This window comes from Saimiri boliviensis, chromosome 3 (genome assembly GCF_048565385.1).
Source record: "Saimiri boliviensis isolate mSaiBol1 chromosome 3, mSaiBol1.pri, whole genome shotgun sequence".
In the NCBI taxonomy this organism is placed as follows: domain Eukaryota; kingdom Metazoa; phylum Chordata; class Mammalia; order Primates; family Cebidae; genus Saimiri; species Saimiri boliviensis.
The window spans coordinates 39,126,502-39,143,014 of NC_133451.1; the positions used below are offsets into that span (position 1 = coordinate 39,126,502).

The 16,513-nt window shown below is 41.3% G+C and overlaps 1 protein-coding gene across 10 annotated transcripts in view; it reads right to left on the reverse strand.

Moving 5' to 3' along the window:
• Positions 1-16,513, reverse strand: part of RBM47 (RNA binding motif protein 47) — a 217,693-nt gene that overhangs the window by 52,553 nt on the left and 148,627 nt on the right. The window contains exon 1 of one of the 10 annotated variants that reach the window (XM_039468160.2): positions 1,948-12,872. The exons of the other annotated variants lie outside the window; for them this stretch is intronic. The gene's annotated coding sequence lies outside the window, so the exon portion shown is untranslated. Of the gene's footprint in view, positions 1-1,947; positions 12,873-16,513 lie in introns of those variants that run through there. 10 annotated transcript variants of the gene reach the window in all.

Here is a 16,513-nt window from a genome sequence, read left to right on the forward strand (position 1 = left end):
GAGACCGCACAAAATGAGTAACCAAAACTGCCATTTCACTTTCTACTTCTTAGTTAATAATCTCTAATCAGACAGTTCTTTCTTGCTAAAACCTAACCAAATTATCTACGCCTTTCAAATAGCAAAGAAAATGAACATACTAACGTTCACACAGTGGAAATATAATCTTAACAAATAAACACAAATTATTGAATCTTTACATATGATTCATCGATGGTGCTGATGAGATTATCACGCCCCTCCCCACTCTGTGTTTGTGCACTGACATTTGACCCTTTTTATAATATGCACCTTGTACCAGCGAAACCTAAGGCATTAGCTAGTTACTCATTAAACTCGGGTGCCAAGGGCTGACTTGTATAAATTACGCTGTAAACTGCCCAGCCTGGCCTCTGTGCAGAAGTGGAAAAAAGCAATCATCACAGCTGTGAAGTTCTGTCTTATCGGCAGAATTGAACTACAAATTGCAGCAATTTGTACCTGACCTCTGATCTGTGAAGTTAGTCTAAACCTTTGAACCTCAGCTTGGAATTGAGAAGCAGCACTGACTTATGCCGGGGAAGGTGGCTAGCAAGTATTCTCCACCATGAATAGTTAATACTGTGACTGTAGGTCACCCCCACACCCACCTCCCCCAGAGAATCAACCAGAGTAAAAGACATAAATAACAAGGATCTTGAGAGCAGCAGACGTCTTTCAAAAAGGCACTGGGAACAAATCTAATAAAAGCAGAAAATTTCAGGATGCAAGTCTTTTTTTAAATGAATATGTCAAAGTAAGAAAAGGGAATTTGCAGTCACTGAAATTCTTGGAAATTTAATACTTTGTGATACGTACATTTAAAAATTCTCTTTACAAATTAGACCAAAGTATAGTTCAAATCGAAACACTTAAAAACATTTTTAATCAAACAGTGCCATTTCTCATTTGCCACATTTTAAAATAAACTTATTACCTAATCTGTTATAAAATACAAACCCATATTAAGCCACCTTTGGAAAAAAGTAATCAGGGAAAACCAGTTATACTTTTCTTTGAATCCAAACATATCTTTTGACACTAAATATCAGATGTAAGCTAATAAATAAGAATATGCATGTCTCACGTATACATTTTACTGCAACTGGATTCATCATAATAAAGAAAGTTTTCATTATGAGGGAGAAGGGTTCATTGAGAGAAGAATATTTTTCTTTGAAAGATTGGCTTCTATTTCAAATGCTATTCAAATTGCTCCATTGCCAGACAGAGAGAAGTGAATAAAGATTCTAAGTCTCTGGTCATTTGAGTTAATATTAAAACAAATTTCAAATATAAAATGTACCAAAACTGTTACTTATAACAAAAGTGAAACTAATGTGAATGCTTTAAAGCATATACATTTCATGAATTTAACCATTGGTTTTGAAACAATAAGAGTCTTCAGAACGTTTCTCTGAGAAAAGTTCACCATTGTCAATCTTTATATGCTAATTATCATAAAGCTAGTTCCATTAAATTTTCCTTATTTTAGTTATCATATCTTAAAATTATAATTTTCTCCTCTAAACACTGACTCAGAAATGGCTTTAATTACAAATGTAAACGAAAATCCCGATACATTCCTCCTTCTTACACCATAGTTTAAGTAACAGCAAACTATAAAACAAGAACAAAAACATTGTGAAGATCTAGATTTTTCAAGCATGTAAAGTGAAAAGCTGCTAGATAAACTGATTTTTTAAAAAAATGTTTATAACTTAAGAATTTTGGTTTTACTACTGGTAAGGGAGACTGCAGCAGTTGAAATTCTTACCAACTTCCAATTTTTTTTTTTTTTTTTTTTTGGTCTTCAATTAAAAAACAAACAAAATGGATCACTTGTTTATCTGGCCTGAACTAAATTGCTTTAACCAAACATAACTATCTCTTCTTCTATTCAATTAAAACAAATAAGGTTTCCCCTACCTTTCCAGTCTTTCCAATCTGGATGCGACAGCCTAACTGTAACGAAAGCTCTGCTTAAGCAACCTTCGCTCCCAAACCCAGGAACTGTGTAACTCTGTTATACATGCATGGCACAGGGCTCCTCATTGGTCAATGAAATGAGCTTTGGCCACTTAATGCCTTGGCAGTCATTTGCTAAGGGCACCTGGAATGAGCTTGAGTGGGTGGTACAGAAAGAAGGGAAGTGTTAAAATTGCCATATAGAAAATGCTCAACAGCAATCTGAAACGGAAGGGAAACCCTACTGTAACTGATGGATTTGGGAAAGGCTCAAGAAAACAAAAGCTTTGCCACGTCATACAGAAGGACATTTAACAGAAATATTTTATTCAAACCCAATAATGACTATAAGGAAACATGATTTTTGAAATCCACCGTCCTAGAACCAGATGGATGCCCATTACACTTGCACAGCTACCTGCAGAGATGAGAAACACTAATGCCTAGCTTGTCTAGGCTGTTGGGATTAAATAAATAAATGTATGTAAAGTGCTTAGAAAAGCTCCTGGCATATAGAAAGTACTCAAAAAGTGTTACTAGGATTTCTTAGAAATGTTATAGTTTTAGCAAGCGTTGCTTTTCCCCCTTCTCATTATATCTGGGGTAGGTAACTTGGGTTAAGTACCCTGTGTCTAAAAGACTATCAACAATCATGTTTATGATGATCAGTCTGGCAGAAAAATAATACAGGCAAAAATTACACATGAACCAAACCCTCACCTTATTTTACTTTATAAAGTTTGGAGCTGGAAACTGATTTACTCATGAGAAGTGGAGAAAAGTAGAAGAGACATAGAGTCAAATCACAAGGTACAGCATGATTTATGATAATAAAACCATCTGCACATAACAGATCAGGAGGACCTGAAGCACTTAAGCTGAGTAAATACACTCCTTGTCAAGCAGTTTTGGGGTGGAGCCTCATTGAAAGTCTCTCTGGAGGCTGATTTGTCCATTTGAGGAAAAGGGAGCTGAAGCTGCTCTGGAGGAGATCCTGAAACAACGTGACTTCTGTGTCCTCTGAACCGGGATTAGAGTGAGCTCCATGGCACAAGAGAGGAAGGAGAAACTGTGACTCCTCCTAAAACAAAAATTTCACAAGTGTGGACCTGTTTTTTCTGAGTGTCACTGTTGTCATTGTTAACCTTACTCAGTTAAACCTTAGCAATTTGAAGAAGCCAGAGTTGAAAGTAACAAGGACAGAAAGGGCTGGTCACAGTGGCTCACACCTGTAATGCCAGCACTTTGGGAGGCCAAGGTGGGCAGATCACTTAAGGTTAGGAGTTCAAGACCAGTCTGGCCAACATGGCAAAACCTCATCTCCATGAAAAATACAAAAATTATTCGGGTATGGTGGCGGGTGCCTGTAATCCCATCTACTTGGGAGTTTGAAGCATGAGAATTGATGGAACTCAGGAGGCAGGGGTTGCAGTGGGCCGAGATGGGCGACAGAGTGAGACTCCATCTCAAAAAAAAAAAAGGCCAGAATGACAATAAGAACATTTTCAATCTGTTCATCTACCCATATATATATTTTTTAAAGACAGTTTTATTACTCCTAGATAAAATAATCTAAAGCTATCGACAGTGACTATAAATTATCAACTAGTTAACATAAGGTCAAAATCCAAAACACGTCTAAGATTACAACTATGTTAAATATTATATAAAACTAAATCGCTAGGTTTTGGCTGAATGAACTCTGAAGCAATCCTTAGTTACTAAGACAGTATTTTCAAAAACTACTGATTTTAGACAGATTCAAATTCCTCCTGACTACAAATGGGACTCAGAAAATCTGTTTTTCTATAAGAGTAATTGAGTATTGATTGGCAGTAGCTTTGAAAGTGAGAAAAAAGAAAAGAAAATTTAACAAGAAAAAAAGAGTAATTGAGTATATTATATAAGAAAAAGTTCTGACATGTTTTAAGCATTAGAAAGAGGGTATTTTGAGATTGTGATTTGATGTGAGCATGTGCACGTGTGTTCCTATACCAAATCTTACCAAAAAATAACTTAGGCAAAAACATAGGAAATAAACCATCTCAGGATGATAAATTTAAGACTAAGGGGGTAAGAAGAAGGCAAGTTTTCACTGAATACCTGAAAACAACAATTAAAATTATAGGCTGCCCTAAACAAAAAATAAGCAAATTTTTCCTGCCTTGGCTCTGAACAGAGTTAATTTAAAATATGTGCAAATACACACACTAGTTTTAACAAACTCAAAAAATATAGAAAAGTACACACAAAAAGCAAGTCACCCCTTCTACTGATAGTAACAGTGGCTCCTACTATATAGTCCTCGATATAGGCAAATGTATAACCCTAACCCTGCACATAAAAAGCATCATAGGAGAACAATTATGCTACAATGAGCCATGTTAGCTTTTTTTGAGTTTCACTCTTGTCTCCCAGGCTGGAGTGCAGTGGTGCGATCTTAGCCCACTGCAACCTCTACCTCTCGGGTTCAAGCAATTCTCCTGTCTCAGTCTCCCAAGTAGCTCGAATTACAGGGATGTGTCACCATGCCTGGCTAATTTTGTATTTTTAGGAGAGACAGGGCTTCTCCATGTTGGTCAGGTTGGTCTCAAACTCCCAAACTCAGGTGATCCGCCTGCCTCAACCTCCTAAAGTGCTAGGATTAAAGGCGTAAGCCAAGTTAACTTCTGATAGTTCTGGCTTGCAACAAGCTTAAGTCATCCCTGGAGGAGTGATCCTTTGTCTTTCACAAAGCATCTTTGACTTAGAGCAGAGTAACAGCAAGCAGTTCTGCCGTCTGAGCCTATGGAGAAAAGAAAAAAAAGTACAGACGCAAAACAGAAGCTTGGGATGAGATAAGCTTTGAGGTAGATTTGGAAAAAGAAGGAAGCAACAGGACTCAGGTCCAGGAGAGGAGGAAATGGAGCACAGTAAAACATGACGTGAAATTATGTGGGCTATTTTACATAGGATCTATTAAGGCCACTGTGGCATCCTGCTAAGATAGTTACTATTATGATTTATTACTTTATTATTTTTAGAGACATGTCATGCTGTGTTGCCCAGGCTGGTCGTGAACTGCTGGGCTGAACTGATCTGGCTGCCTCCGCCTCTCAAAATGCTGGGATTATAGACATGAAGCACCATGCCCAGCCTACTTTTTAGTTTAATTTATCTAAAATCTAAGATATAGCAAACGCAAAGATCATCTGAGTGTGTATTTGCTTTTGTATATAGTAGCTGCGTATCATTTCCCTCAAGCGTATTTGACACCATGTAGAATTTCAAGCCTTTGCTGAAATTATTTATTGTATTAACACATGACTAAAGCATAAAACAAAGAAACTGCACACACGTGTGCACATAGACATTCAGATAGTAGCCTTCACCTGAAAAGGTGTCAAACACTGATAATGAAATGACAGAACTGTATTGGTGGTATCAGCAATAATAGTTGGTAAAAAGCTAATTAATCAGTATTGAAAAACAGATGAAGTATAAAGCAGTATCCACAAGCCCAGATGATTAAAGCGCCATAGTATTTTATTTTGGATGATTTGTCAATTACCCTATTATAGCATCAACAGTCACAGAGAAGGAAGAATTAAACAATGGACATTGCCATATCTGAGATGGGTATTCCTTATCTGGACATTAGGAAGGATCTGCGGACTGTCCTTTTAAAATTTAAAATAGTAGGCTGGATACAGTGGCTCATGCCTATAATCCCAGCACTTTTGGAGGCCAAGGTAGGAGGAGGACTGCTTGAGCCCAGGAGTTCAAGACCAGCCTGGGCAACATAGTGAGACCCCGTCTCTACAAATAATAAAAAAAAAAAGTAGCTGGGCATGGTGGCATATGCCTGTGGTCCCAGCTACTTGGGAAAATTGCTTGCTTGAGCCTGGGAGGTTGAGGCTGCACTGAGTCACGGCTGCATCCCTGCATTCCAGCCTGAATGACAGAGTGAGATCCTGTCTCAAATAAATAAATAAGTACAACTAAATAAAATGGTACCTTCTCAATTGGTACCCTTGATTTAATTTATTTATTTTTGTTTTGTGATAAAGTCTAGCTGGTCTAGCTGTGTTGCTCAGACTGGTCTAGAACTCCTGAGCTCAAGTGATCCTCCTTCCTCAGCCTCCCAAGTAGCGGGGACTACAATATGCACCATTGTGCCCAGAGATACAACTGTTTTAAAGATTAAAATTATCAAAGTAACTAACGTTTGTATATTTCATCCATTCAGAGTGCCTGACACGGTTCTAGGTACTGAGGCTAAAGGAGTGAGCAAAACAGACAAAAATCCCTGCCCTCAAGAACCCCATAGTCTCACAGGGGAGTCAGGTATTAAATGAATAAATCAGTAAAATATGTAGTATGGTAGATTGTGAAAGAACTAATGAGAAAAAAACAGCAGGGTACAGAATAGGAATGTGTGTGTGTGTGTGTGTGTGTGTGTGTGTGTGTGTGTGTGTGCTCGGTGGTGGCGGGAAGGTTATGTTTGCATAATCTCTGAATTATAAGGGAAACTATCGATCATTACAAAAATTAAGCATGTTAATCCATTAGATTTTTCATGAGATATGCTATTAATATAAACTCATTTAAATCACATCTTAGCCGGCTCTGGTGGTACACACCTGTGGTACCAGCTACTCAGGGGGTAGGGGGATCACTTGAGCCCAGGAGGTCAAGGCTGCAGTAATCGGTGACTGCATCACTGCACTACAGCCTGAGCAATAGAGTGAGACTCCCCCAATCTCAAAAAAAGAAAAAAAAAATCATATATCAAGTATTTCTTGCTTACATGTTAGTGGCTATTCAATGTGAACATACACAAGGCACCTGCCATCTCAAATAAAGTAGTAAGAGCTTGGTACAGGTATTATAGGAAAAAAAAAAACCCAAGAGAAAATATAATGCTTTTGGATAATTATTTTGAAGCAAACCTGATTTTCCAGGTCTTTGTGGAGTTGGCAGGCACTTCAGATGGTTTAAACTGGCCAGGCCATGGACTGCTCTGGGATCTCCACTCACCCTGACTCCGTTCCATTCCCATCCCCTCCACCCTCTTTAATAAAATCACAGGCTTTAGGCCTTCCCTGAGTGCTCACCTACTAGACCAAATACCTATCCCTTAGAAAGGTTCACTGACAGGGGAGACTGACCCAGAGAGGAAGAAGGAAGGGATGAGAATGAGTGGGGACCAACCTTTTTCAGGATCATAGAAATTTAAATGTATCACAGAAGCCCAGTTAGTCTAAGTGTCCCTACTTTCTTGTGTAATGGGCAGTCACGAAACTCGCAGACTTCAAGCACCCATGTGTGCTACATACAACACTGACAAGAGTTCATCTGGGAGGCAGCCACTTAATTCATCACCTCCATCTGTAGCAATTAACTGTAGTTAATTCCTACATACAGCCCTTATCCTTTACCAGGCACTGTTTTAAGCGCTTCACATATATTAACACATGTGATCATCTCCATTTTTTTTTTTCTTTTTCTTTTTTTTTTGAGGCAGATTCTCACTCTTGTTGCCAGGCTGGAGTGCTGTTGTGCAATCTCGGCTCACTATAACCTCTACCTCCCAGGTTCGAGTGTTTCTCCTGTCTCAGCCTCCTAAGTAGCTGAGATTACAGCTGCCTGCCATCATGCCTGGCTAATTTTTGTATTTTTAGTAGAGACAGCATTTCACCATGTTGGTCAGGCTGGTCTCGAACTCCTGAATTTTGATGATCCACCTGCCTCAGTGCTGGGATTATGGGCGTGAGCCACCGTGCCCAGCCTCATCTCCATTTTGTAGATGAAAAATACGTTTTTTCTTATTTACAATCATATCAAATTACAGACAGAGGCAATCACAAACCCTACACTTCAAAATATGCATTCTCTGTATTTGTTTAATTTGTGATTTAAGAAGTAAAGCACCTCTTTCCTGAAGAATGTTCCTTATTTCAAGAATTGAGTATTGCTAAAATTGGAATAAACCTTAAACATATTTTATAGATGAGAAAACTAAGGCACAAGAAATAAAATAATTGGTCTAAGACCAACAGCCAGCAAATAAGTAGTGGAGTGAGGATTCCAACCCAGGCATTCTGGCTCTTAGAGATCACACTGTACCATCTTGAGCTAAGCGGATCATCTTCTTTCTTTCCTCCTGATTAACTCCCTCTCTACCTACCTCATGCTTTACCTTGCTGCTCTGTCAGCCTGTCAGGGACAGGAATTTCTGTACTAACCCAGAAAAACTTTGTTGAGATGTCATCTTTGGAGCTAAGTTGGAAACCCTTTAATGCTAAGCCACAAAATCTAATTTGAATCTAAAGAGAATTCTCTTTGCATTTTCCCACTAAGCCTTCCTCTACCCTAGGCAGCACTCTTCATTAAGTCTTAGAAAGCTGCTAGATTGCATGGTGATCCCTTTCTGTCCCTCTAACAAAGCAAAATGTAGCATCTGATAAGCTAAGTCATTACCAGTATTTACCTCATATCATAGATTCTGTGATAGTTTTAAAAGACTTCTTAATCTTTTTTTTTTTTTTTTTTTTTTTTTGAGACGGAGTAGGCCGGGCGCGGTGGCTCAAGCCTGTAATCCCAGCACTTTGGGAGGCCGAGGCGGGTGGATCACGAGGTCGAGAGATCGAGACCATCCTGGTCAACATGGTGAAACCCTGTCTCTACTAAAAATACAAAAAAAAATTAGCTGGGCATGGTGGCGCGTGCCTGTAATCCCAGCTACTCAGGAGGCTGAGGCAGGAGAATTGCCTGAACCCAGGAGACGGAGGTTGCGGTGAGCCGAGATCGTACCATTGCACTCCAGCCTGGGTAACAAGAGCGGAACTCCGTCTCAAAAAAAAAAAAAAAAGACTTCTTAATCTTAAAAAGAAAAAGTTCAGGCTCACGCCTATAATCCCAGCACTTTGGGAGGCCGAGGCGGGTGGATCACGAGGTCAAGAGATCGAGACCATCCTGGTCAACATGGTGAAACCCTGTCTCTACTAAAAATACAAAAATTAGCTGGGCATGGTGGCGCGTGCCTGTAATCCCAGCTACTCGGGAGGCTGAGGCAGGAGAATTGCTTGAACCCGGGAGGTGGAGGTTGCGGTGAGCCGAGATCGTGCCACTGCACTCCAGCCTGGATAACAAGAGCGAAACTCTGTCTCAAAAAAAAAAAGAAAAAGTTCAGAATAAATATTGAATGCTGGTAGAGAGAAGACACCTATTACCAAGTCACAAAGCAGTGTAAAATTTTAGCCTTTGGTTCCACTTATGCTAGAGAAAAGCCAGCTACGTTGTCATAATGTGAAAAGTAGATATTTTCCCTCCTAAGTCAGGAGGAACAGGCAGTCAGGGTAACAAGGGCTCAGCAAGTGTGTGGTTTTGCCAAGTATTCTGTGAGTTTTACTCTTTAATAATCACATTGGCCGGGCGCGGTGGCTCAAGCCTGTAATCCCAGCACTTTGGGAGGCCGAGGCGGGTGGATCACGAGGTCAAGAGATCGAGACCCTCCTGGTCAACATGGTGAAACCCCGTCTCTACTAAAAATACAAAAATTAGCTGGGCGTGGTGGCGCGTGCCTGTAATCCCAGCTACTCAGGAGGCTGAGGCAGGAGAATTGCCTGAACCCAGGAGGCGGAGGTTGCGGTGAGCCGAGATCGTGCCATTGCACTCCAGCCTGGGTAACAAGAGCGAAACTCCGTCTCAAAAAAAAAAAAAAAAAAAAAATCACATGATATTTAATAATTTCCTCAAAATTGTCACAAAAATCCCCTAACATTCTGGATTTGTCAAGCACTATGCTTTTCCATTCCAACTGGTGTTTAAGGAGCACTTTCTATAATATCGCGAGATGTACTCGAGCCCTGAGGAAGAGCAAAATCTGGAGCATGATGTGGTTTTTTTGTTTTTTTTTTTTTCCTTTTTCCTTTGAGACGGAGCCTCGCTCTGTCACCCAAGCTGAAGTGCAATGGCATGATTTTGGCTCACTACAACCTCTGCCTCTAAGGTTCAGGCGATTCTCCTGCCTCAGCCTCTAGAGTAGCTGGGACTACAGGTGAACACCACCATGCCCTGCTAATTTTTGGATTTTTTTTTTTTTTTTTTGAGATGGAGTCTCGCTCTGTCACCAAGGCTGGAGTGCAGTGGCATGATCTTGGCTCACTGCAACCTCTGCTTCCCGGGCTCAAGTGATTCTCCTGCTTCAGCCTCCAGAGTACTGGGATTACAGGCATGTGCCACCATGCCCAGCTAATTTTTGTATTTTTGGCAGAGACAGGGTTTTGCTATGTTGGCCAGGCTGGTCTCAAACTCTTGACCTCAAGTGATCTGCCCATCTTGGCCTCCCAAAGTGTTGGGATCACAGGTGTGAGCCTCCACACCTTTTTGTATTTTTAGTAGAGGTGGAGTTTTGCCATGTTGGCCACTCTGGTCTCAAACTCCTGACATCAGCCAATCCATCTGCCTAGGCATCCCCAAGTGATTGTGATTACAGGCGTGAGCCACTGTGCCCAGACATGATGTGACTTCTATTAAATTATGGGCATGAGCCACCATCCCCAGCCATAATGTGACTTCTATTAACTGGGAGCTAATAATCCTCATGGTGAGATCATTAAATGTCAGACAATTACAACCTACAGAATACGCAGTGAAATGGAACACCATGTGCTATGCAGACAATGGGAGCCTCTGCAGTCAGGTGAAGAGCATTGCTAAGATAGATCAGAGTCCATGGGGAAAGCTTCCTGGAGGTAAGTATAACTAGCCTGCATGCCTTTTCTTATTTTATCTTTTTTAAAAATTTTTTGAGACAGGGTCTCACTGTGTCGCCCAAGCTGGAGCGCAGTGGCATGATCTCGGCTCACTGTAACCTCTGCCTCCCGGGTTCAAGCAATTCTCCCACCTAAGCCTCCCAAGTAGCTGAGACTACAGACGCATGCCACCGCACCTGGCTAATTTTCGTACTTTTAGTAGAGGTGATATTTCATCATGTTGGCCAGGCTGGTCTTGAACTCCTGACCTTAGGTGATCCACCCGCCTCAGCCTCCCAAAGTGCCAGGATTACAGGTTTAAGCACCTGGCTTAGCCTTCATTCTTATTTACAGTCGTACCAAGTTACAAACAGAGGCAAACACAAACCCTACGCTTCAAAATATCTATTCTCTGTATTTGTTTACTTTGTGATTTAAAAAGTAAAACATCTCTTTCCTGAAGAATGGAAAATTCCTTATTTCAAGCATTTGGTATTCCTAAAATTAGAATAAACCTTAAACTTATTTTATAATCAGCCGGGAGATGGAATCTTATCAGGGGCTGGATAAGCTGGCAAGTTACTAAATGAGATATGTAGAGTCTAAAAAGCTTGAAATTTTTCTTCTTAAGACCTTGGGGTTCAGTTCTTATTTAAGCTTAATTGCCTGTTCAACATATTATTTTACCACTTTGAAAAGGGAGCTCTTTTTTTGAAAAATCAAAGTAGATATGCTAAAGAAATTTGACGGGAATATGGAAGTCATTGAAATCTTTCAAAAATATAGAACACTAAAACTTTAGCTGCTATGGATCTATAAATACTGGTTATGTTATTAAGGATTACAGGTGTAATTAGAAACATGAGGACATCTTTAAAAGGTCAACTGCAAGGCTGATCAGTTCAGATGGGATGCTAAAATTAGCTAGGAGTGTAAGTTCAGGAAAAAGAACAACATAAAATGCTACTGAAGCAAATCGTTTAGACACAATGAACCTAATTTTCTACAGACAAAGGGTAACTCTGCAAGGCACTCAATTTCAAATTGGTTGCAAGAGTCACTTAATCACTCAACGATGGCTATTGATCCTACTGTGTATGGCTTTGTTCTAGACCCTGAAGACTGGATGGTGACAAGACAGAGGAGGTCTTTCCATCATGTTGGAGAAACATAATAAAAACATGAAAATAGACATGTTTTGTGGAGGGGGTTTAGTGAGAAATTCCATGAGCAAGAATTAAGCAGGGTTAGCAGGGAAAACTGGGGGCTATTTTGGTCAGAGTAGTTGGGAAAGTGTCTCTCTCTCTTTCTTTCTCTCTCTCTCTCTCTCTCTCTCTCTCTGTCACTGATGAACGGCAGGCATTCTGAAGACCTGGAGAAAAAGCATTCCAGATGAAGACAAGCAGGGTAAGCAGAGGGAGAGAGATAGGCAGGGGTCAGATGGAAGCCTAATAAGCCCAGGCAAGGACTTGAGGTTCTTCTTGGTTGATTGGAGGATTCTGAGCAGAGAAGTGATGTGATCCGCTTTTCTCTTCCTTTTTTTGTGAGACTGAGTTTCACTCTTGTTACCCAGGCTGGAGTGCAATGGTGTGATCTTGGCTCATCGCAACCTCCGCCTCCCAGATTCAAGTGAATCTCCTGCCTCAGCCTCCCACGTAGCTGGGATTACAGGCATGCGCCACCACACCCAGCTAATTTTGTATTTTCAGTAGAGATAAAGTCTCTCCATGTTGGCCAGGCTGGTCTCAAACTCCTGACCTCAGGTGATCCGCCTGCCTCAGCCTCCCAAAGTGCTGGGATTACAGGCGTGAGCCACCTCGTCTGGCCTCACTTTTCTTTTCTTTTCTTTCTTTTTTTTTTTTTTTTTTGTGAGACGGAGTTTCGCTCTTGTTACCCAGGCTGGAGTGCAATGGTGCGATCTCGGCTCACCGCAACCTCCGCCTCCTGGGTTCAGGCAATTCTCCTGCCTCAGCCTCCTGAGTAGCTGGGATTACAGGCACGTGCCACTATGTCCAGCTAATTTTTTTTGTATTTTTAGTAGAGACGGGGTTTCACCATGTTGACCAGGTTGGTCTCGATCTCTTGACCTTGTGATCCCCCTGCCTCAGCCTCCCAAAGTGCTGGGATTACAGGCATGAGCCACCGCGCCCGGCTGCTTTTCTATTTTTTAAGATCACTGGTGTGCAGCCGGGCGCAGTAGCTTGCACCTGTAATCCCAACACTCTGGGAGGCTGAGCCGGGTGGACCACTTGAGGTCAGGAGTTCGAGGCCAGCCTGGCAAACATGATGAGACCCCGTCTCTATCAAAAAATACAAAAATTAGCCAGGTAGGGTGGTGTGCACCTGTGGTCCCAGCTACTTGGGAGGTTGAGATGGGAGAAATGCTTGAACCCAGGAGGCAGATGTTGCAGTGAGCCAGGATCGTGCCACACTGCATTCCAGCCTAGGCAACAAAGCCATACTCTATCTCAAAAAATAAACAGATAAATCACTGGTGTGGGGTAGAGATCACAGGTGTGCAAAAGAGGAAGCAGAGTAACCATTTGGGAGGCTGTTCTAGTCATCCAGGGATGGGAGGGTGGTGGCTTACACTGCCATGAAAGTGCTGGGGGGTGAGAAGAAGAGAGTTTGACTTTGAGCTGTATTCTGAGGGCAGCGTTGAAAGAACTGGCTAATGGATGGCCTGTAGGAAGGCAGCATCCAAAATGATTCTAATGTTTTCAGCCTGAGCCACTGGGAGAAGACCATGTCAGTAATACGGGGCAAAACTTTTTTGTTATGACATGGCATTCTGTTACAAACAGTAAAAACAAAAATATATATTCTGTGAGTGCTGTTACTCATCAGGCAGCATATTGGAATGCTATTTTTAAACAGGTAGGTTTTAGCCAACAATTGCTAAACACATTGTGCATGATCTCTGCGTTCCTCTCCATTTCTTGTTTTTGCTTTTATGGGTCTTTAATTCAGAAAAATATATACACTGTGGAAACTGACTTCAGCGCCAAGACACAAAAACAAATACACAAAAACAGAGTTACAGCGACCTACATTATCAAAAGCAATAAACCACAAATTTAAGAGACACATCGATGGGGTGTTGCTGGTGGTGGTGGGGTTATGGAAGGTCCATACTCTAGGAAATTGACAAATTTGAAGGAAACAAAACTTGCATAAATAAAAGCCTGACTGCAAAATTCTTGGGGCGCTCCCAAGGCCTTGTGGAAGGAGTTGGAGGATGGCAATGAGGGGGGCTTCCTCCTCCAGGCAGGCCTCTTTCCCCTCCACCCACCGTCTGCCCTTCAGCTCGGTCCTGCTTCCCTGAGTGTCCCGCCCTTGGTCTATTCCATACTCTTCCCATGGGGACCTTAGTTGCAGATCACGGTCAAGAGGAGAACTAAGGCCCAGATGGGAAGAGTGTGGAATAGACCAAGAGTCCCCCAGATGGGAAGCCCATTTTTCCTTGATTGACCTCCTGTCTCTCCATCCAACACTGACTCTGGTCTAGGATCTTCTCTGGTCACGCTGCTTCTACTTCTCACAGTTACATTACTTTCCACTTAAAAATATTCTACAATCAAATTAGACTTCTTGTTAGCTAATAATAGGAAGCACTCGTATTAATTATAATAAAATTGAAGTATCTGGCTGGACGGGGTGGCTCATACCTGTAATCCCAGCACTTTGGGAGGCCAAGGCAGGTGGATCGCCTGAGGTCAGCAGTTCAAGATCAGCCTGGCCAACATGGCGAAATCCCATCTCTACTAAAAATACAAAAATTAGCTGGGCATGGTGGCAGGCATCTGTAATCCCTGTTACTCAGGAGGCTAAGGCAGGAGAATCTCCTGAACCTGGGAGGTAGAGGCTGCAGTGAGCCAAGATTGCGCCACTGCATTTCAGCCTGGGCAACAGGGTGAGACTCTGTCTCAAAAAAAAAAAAAAAAAAAAAGTATATTTCTTTATCTCTGTATCTCCTCTCTGTTTTAAAAGGCATTATATTACATTACATTTGTTTTTTAAGACCAGGTCTTGCTGTCACCCAGGCTGCAGTGCAGCGATGTGATCATAGCTCACTGCAGTCCTTGAAATCCTGGGCTCAAGAAGTCTTCCTGCCTCAGTCTCCTAAGCAGATGGGACTACAGGCACATGCCACCACACCTGACTAGTTTTTAGTGGAGACAGAGTGTTGCAAAGCTGCCTAGGCTAGTCTTGAACTCTTGGCTTCAAATGATCATCCCACCTTAGCCTCCCAAGGTGTTGTGAGTACAGGCATAAGCCACCGCACCTGGCCTGTATCTCTTCTCTCAGATTCTCATTACCATTGGAATTATTATCTTCAATTATCAATATAACGTATCATATATCTATTAGGCACAACATCGGATGTTTATATTGGATGGTTCTTTAGGTGGGTTTACACACACATCTACAATCTGTATCATATATGTATTGTGTATCATATATATGTATGTTATATATATTTTAATCTCTCATGTCTAGGAATTAATAAATGAATCTCAAACCTAACAAAATCCTCAACCTCAATGATAAACAAATCAATGCAAATGAAAGCAAAAACTATACACAATATCACTTTTTTTTGGCCAGGCAAAGTGGTTCATACCTATCATCCCAGCATTTTGGGAGGCTGAGGTGGGCAGATCACCTGAGGTCAGGAGTTTGAGACCAGCCTGGCCAACATGGAGAAACCCCATCTCTACTAAAAATGTAAAAATTAGCTGCATATGATGGCGTATGGCTGTAATCCCAGCTATGCAGTAGGCTGTGACAGGAGCCTTGATTGAACTCAGGAGGTGGAGGTTGCAGTGAGCTGAGATTGTGCCACTGCACTTCAGCCTGGGCAACAGAGCAAGACTCCATCTCAAAAAATATATATATAATAAAATAATAAACAATATCACTTTTTAAAATCAACCAATAAAATTGGCTAAAAAGCTTAATGAATAGTGAATGTCACACTTAAGTAAGACAAATATGAAAGCATCAAAACCCTTCTAAAAAAGAAATTGCAGGCCGGGTGCAATGGCTCACGCCTGTAATCGCAGCACTTTCTTTAGGAGGCCAAGGCAGGCGGGTCACTAGGTCAGGAGTTCGACACCAGCCTGGCCAATATAATGAAACCTCATCTCTACTAAAATTACAAAAATTAGCCAAGTGTGGTGATATACCCTTATAGTCTCAGCTACTCAGAAAGCTGAGGCAGAAAAATCACTTGAACCTGGGAGGCAGAGGTTGCAATGAGCTGAGATCACATCACTGCACTCCAGTCTGGGTGACAGGGTGAGATTCTGTCTCAAAAAAAAAAAAAAAAGAAAGAAAGGAAGGAAGAAAAAGAAATTGCATAGTGTATTCAAAGAGCTTGGAAATATTTATTCTTTTTACTTAGCAATGATGTTATTATAAATCTATCCTTAAGAACTAAGAAAAAATTATGTTTACATCCAAAGATATTTATCTCAGAATTCTTTATAATACATTGAGAAACAATCGTTATAGGAATGGTTAAATAAATGGGGACACACCAGCCACTAAAAATTACATTTATGAAGAATTTAATGTCATGAGTAAAGCTGCTCAATATGTGAGTTTAAGAAAAAAGAGTAGAGCCGGGCGCGGTGGCTCAAGCCCGTAATCCCAGCACTTTGGGAGGCCAAGGTGGGTGGATCACGAGGTCAAGAGATGGAGATCATCCTGGTCAACATGGTGAAACCCCGTCTCTACTAAAAATACAAAAAATCAGCTGGGCATGGTGGCACGTGCCTGTAATC